Source organism: Calidris pugnax, unplaced genomic scaffold (assembly GCF_001431845.1).
Source record: "Calidris pugnax isolate Ruff unplaced genomic scaffold, ASM143184v1 scaffold398, whole genome shotgun sequence".
NCBI classification, from domain to species: Eukaryota; Metazoa; Chordata; class Aves; order Charadriiformes; family Scolopacidae; genus Calidris; species Calidris pugnax.
The window spans coordinates 1,759,940-1,765,565 of NW_015091280.1; positions in this window are offsets into that span (position 1 = coordinate 1,759,940).

The following is a 5,626-nucleotide window of genomic DNA, read 5'->3' on the forward strand; positions in this document are numbered from 1 at the left end:
CTCCCTCGCTCACGTTCATGCCTGGCACGGTCCAGTCTCGGTGTTTCCCCTTTCGGTGTGTTCTGTGGATCAGTGAAAATTCAACAGCTGCTGAAGACGACTACTTAAATACGAATGTGTACATCATTCAGAGGAACGGTTATTAATCATTTCTGACCTGCAGGCCTGAGCATAAGCAGTGCATTTGATATTAATACAGTGTGAGATGTCTTTCTGAACACGATATTGGGTGCCTAACATTCATGGGAAAGAAAGGTGCAGGAGAACTGTTTGCCTGACTTTGTCAGAGCTCTGGGTGTGCACTGAAATCCTCCTGAGCTCAACAGTCCCTTTTTCTATATTACAGACATTTTGTAGATGTAACAGCCCTGTCTGCTCTCTTGTTCTAGAGAATGGGATTTCTCTCACTGGAAGTACGTTAATTTGGTTAGCATATTATATTGCCAAAGAAAACTTCAATCTTCCTTTGTATTAGCCTCTACTCATTGAAACCACATCAGAGGCGGCTCCGTGTCAGTTGCCCGTTGGTGCAAGGTCTTCACACAAACATTACAAATGTTGCCTTCATGCTACAGACCGGGCCACAGGTCTCTCGTGGCTACGATTTCTAATGTTTCTGAAGGGTCTTTAAATTTGGTGGCTGAATTTTATTAAAGCCTGCAACTTATCCTGCTTCTACATTTTATCTGGATGCATGTAGAAATGTAAATATTGGGAAGAAATACCAAAACTGTGTTAAAAAATGCAGTTTCCATCATGGGGGATACTTATATTCATACTAGATGTATTCAACTACGTTGTTCTTTGATCAATGCAGAATAAAATCCTTTTGCTTGTGCTATGGGGAAGGAACAATACTGACTGCCCATTTGGTATGTATCTCCTCTTACTAAAACCACCCAGGTCTGAAACTGGCTTCCCAGCTCTGGTTCTAAGTCTCAGACATATTTTTCTCATCATGCAGATTGTGAGATTTTGAATCAAGGTGATTGTAATCTCTTACAAATAGCTTCAGTTGAGAAATATCTCAGCTATTTTAAGATTTTTACAGTGAACAAATATCGTGAGGTTGATTGGTCTCATTGGATTTTGAAATTTGGGAGGAATAGCCTGAGAGATTGTTACTTTTTTTTTTTTTCCAATTATTTGTCCCTCAAACCTCCTCCTGATTTGTCAAGGAATCTAAATCTTAACACGTCAGCTCGTTACAGGTCCAGATGTAAGCAACGTTTCCCCACCCTATCTCTAGGTTGTATAACCATTTAGCAACATCTAACAAATCACTTTCTGTTATTATTTTGTTGTCTTTTCATTAATAGCAAATAGCACTAACAGCATTTGGTTTGGGGGATGGGAAAGTTTAAGGACTGAAATTTGAGAAATATGCTTGCCTTATAAATCAGAATTTGCTTTCCTTTAAAATGGGAAGAATGAGACTTTTATGACTTAGAAATTGTGGTGATGAGCAATAATTCCAGTTTGATTTCCACGTTGTAAATGAGGACTTGTGACTCAGCCAGGGAATATTAGAAGGCAGAAAAATACTCTTCTGTCAAAAAAAGCTGCAACTATTGCAGACTTTGAAGTAAATTGACCATAAAAATAAAATGAAAACCACCCTTTCATCTAGGCAGAGAGTAAACGTTTCTCTCTGAGGATAATTTAGACCTCCCTTTATTATTTAAGTATCAGAATCTTTTGGGAAATAGGTAACATTCCAGTTGTTTGGGAAGTTTTGGGGACAGGGGGAAGGGGGGGGGGCGGAGGACGGTCCCCACACACTGACCCTCCTCCCCAGCTGACCCCGGAGTGGGTCACGCAAGGCCACGCGTGTTCCTCGTCCGTCGTCCCCCCCCTCCGAAAATACGCGAAAATACCGTATTCCGAAGTCAAACGTCTTTATTCGCTCGGTCTGGACCTTGGGTCCGTAAAACCCTCCTGTTTGACTGCAGTAAAACTCCCCGCTTTGAGACGAATCCGAAATTTCGATTGCACAAAATCAAAAATTTGGAGTAACACCCTCCTTTTCCCTCCTGTCTCTTTGCAGGAGAGGACCAGCCCGTCCTCGCCGCCGTGGCCCGTCGGATGGAGTGTGTCCCCCCCAGCCCGGGCTTTGGGGCCGGCGGCGGGGCTGGGGGACACCCCCCCACACACACACACCCCCCTCCAGCCCCCTCGGCCCCGGTCCCGCCGGTGCATCCCTGCCCCGGTCCCGGCAGCCGTTAGCGCGGGGTGGCAGCTGCAGTATCGCTTACTGCAGGGTCTGGTAGCAATCAGCAAGGTGAGGAGTTAGTGAAATACATGTTGTATTTATTGCCATTTTACAGGGAGAAGCGAGGGCGGCCGGTGCCGCAAAGGGAGCCATTAGCAGGGTTAAGTGTTTCAGCCTTCTCCCACGGGCAGGCTGGCCGGCCTTCGGGGAGTTGGGTTTCTCCCTTCCCGGGGATCACCTCCCATCCCGGGAGTCCCGGCCCGGTCCCCGGGCGGCGAAGGCGAGACCCGGAGGGGGCTCCCCTGGGTGTCGGCTCTCTCTGTCTGGGGGGAGCCCACCCCGGATCGACCCACCCGCGTAAGTGCTTTGCCTTCATCCCCCCCCGGCTTTCCCTTCCCTCCGCGGTCCTGGACGTACCCTGGGGAGAAAACTCCTCCTTCCGAGGGGCAGAGGAAAAATCCCTTCCTTTCCCCCCGACCCGGACAGAGGGGCTCCGGAGGGGTCTCCCCGGTCTCGCCCCAGAGGTGCCCGGGGTGGTTTGGGGGGGATCTGGAGTGTCCTGTCCGCTCTCCCCTGGCCTTGCACACCGGCTGTCTCCCCCGGTACCGAGCCGCCCCGCCAGCTCCCGGCCCTTCTCCGCGCTGCCGATCGCGCTGCGGCTGTAAATTAATGAAAACGTAACAACTCAAACGGGGGGAAATAAATAAATAAATAAAATACGGTGCTGAGACGCGCGGATGAGACATAAAAGCGATGGAAAGAGGTTCAAAGCTTTCGGTGATGACTTTTCAACCTTTATTTATGTGCCTATTAATGCAATATCCATCATGGAGATATGCATCTTTATCCTTTCAACTGATATGCTGGGAATCAATTGGATATGCAGATTACATTTCATAAGTTTCCAAATGTTAATCTCCCCGGCCCTTTGCTGGTTAATTTCTTTTTCGCCAAATAGGATTATGTTTCTGACCAAAAAAAAAAAAGAAAAAAAAAGAAAAAGAAAAAAAAAAGTCTTTAAAACAATTAATCTTAAGGCTACTTGTCTCGAAATATTCGCTGAGGCTCGGGCCGGTGTCGGTCGGAGGGCGACGCTCCCGCCCGCTCCATCTCCGTCCCGGGGCCTTCCCGGGACACCGGGGCGGCGGCGTCCGCGGGGTCGGCGCGGGTCCGGGGGCGGCCGCTGTCCCCGCAGCGCGGAGCTGGGTGAAGCCGGGGGAGGGGTCCTGGCGGGTCTTTTCCCCCTCTAAAGCTGGAGGTAGGTTGTGGGGCACGGCGGGTGGGGAAGCGGGCGACCCCCGCACGTCCCAGCGTGCCTCCCCCCGGGGCGCGGCGGCGGGGCTCTCTCACAGCCCCCGGACACTCCTGGGACCGTAAAACGGGGAGGGAGCGATATGCGAAAATACGGCCTGGAGAGGCTTTCCCTGGGAGGGCTCCACTGGCGGAGCTCATTTCCAGGAAGGAAACCGGCTGCCGCTGGACCCGGTGTCTCCCCCGGTGTCTCCGCCCGCGGGATGCCGCAGGGTGCCGTCACCCACCGCCTCTCCCCTGCCCCGCTCCGCCGCCCGCCCCCGCCACCGCGTCCTCTGCTCAGAGCAGGGGGTCTATGAACCGTTCCTATTGCTCTAGCCCCCAAATTAGCAGAAGAGGATTGAAGTTTGGCGTTTCACAACCTTTCTCTCGCCCGAGAAAGTCGATACCGGTTTGGTTTAGCTCGCCCCTGGTCCGCGATAGCGCTCACCGCCCCCCCCCCCGCGTCTGGATAGTGTCGGGGAGGGACCCTCTTAACCCGGAGCCGAAGCTGGGGCCGGGAACCCCGCAGCCCCCAGCTCCCCACCCCGCCGGGCACAGCCTCCCCCGCAGCACCCCCTGCCCCGCGCCCTGCGAGATCCCCCAAACCCGCTGGAGGTGGGAGGGGGAGAAGGAGGGAAACCCGTGTAAAGAGAGATACCTCAGGCAGCGGGTGAAACCCACCCGGCCGGCCCCGAGGGACACCCCCGCCCCACGCCAGAGACCCCAACCCCAGAGGTTCCTCTGGAGGTGTTTATGGGGAGGGCAGCGTGGAGCAGTTACAGGAGCTAGTTATTACACTGGTTATGCCAGTCTTTCTTTCTTTCTTTCTCTCTCTCTCTTTCTTTCTTTCTCTCTTTCTTTCTCTCTTTCTTTCTCTCTTTCTCTCTTTCTTTCTCTCTTTCTCTCTTTCTTTCTCTCTTTCTTTCTCTCTTTCTTTCTCTCTTTCTTCCTTTCCTTTCCTTTCCTTTCCTTTCCTTTCCTTTCCTTTCCTTTCCTTTCCTTTCCTTTCCTTTCCTTTCCTTTCCTTTCCTTTCCTTTCCTTTCCTTTCCTTTCCTTTCCTTTCCTTTCCTTTCCTTTCCTTTCCTTTCCTTTCCTTTCCTTTCCTTTCCTTTCCTTTCCTTTCCTTTCCTTTCCTTTCCTTTCCTTTCCTTTCCTTTCCTTTCCTTTCCTTTCCTTTCCTTTCCTTTCCTTTCCTTTCCTTTCCTTTCCTTTCCTTTCCTTTCCTTTCCTTTCCTTTCCTTTCCTTTCCTTTCCTTTCCTTTCCTTTCCTTTCCTTTCCTTTCCTTTCCTTTCCTTTCCTTTCCTTTCCTTTCCTTTCCTTTCCTTTCCTTTCCTTTCCTTTCCTTTCCTTTCCTTTCCTTTCCTTTCCTTTCCTTTCCTTTCCTTTCCTTTCCTTTCCTTTCCTTTCCTTTCCTTTCCTTTCCTTTCCTTTCCTTTCCTTTCCTTTCCTTTCCTTTCCTTTCCTTTCCTTTCCTTTCCTTTCCTTTCCTTTCCTTTCCTTTCCTTTCCTTTCCTTTCCTTTCCTTTCCTTTCCTTTCCTCTCCCTCTCACCTCCCGTGGAAATAGTTCCCTCTGAAATCCTTATGAGAAATTAGTGCACGGCCGCAAACCCGGAAACAGTATAATTGATTTATTTCTAATGGAGGAGAACCCAGTAATGTTATCGTTCAGAAATGATTGCCTGTGTTCTTAATAGCTCTAATTTTCACTGCCCATTTGATGTGCTGCAGGTTTAATATAGAGCACTTACTAATCCAATTAAAAGTGCACCTGGCCTGGAAGAGCTCTGTAATTAGCAGGAGCATTTTTAGCTATTTCCACTGGAAAACCGTGAAATCATCTCTGCTGGCCCTAAGGACTGTAATATGGGGGTGGGGGCGAGGAGGGGAGGGAGGAGCGGGGCCAGGCGTTCGTGCCTAATCTTTTTCCCTTGAATTTTGAACAGTTCCCGTGCGGGAGGATGCGGCGGTTTCCCCTCGGTGCTCCCGGTGTCTGGTAGCGCAGGACGAGACTAGGTGGGTTTCACACCGCTTTCCCCCCACCGCCCACACCGGCCCGGTCCCGGGGCAGCGGGGTTCGGTAGTTGTGGGGCTCCGGGGGGAGGGGGCGCCGGGGCGGCG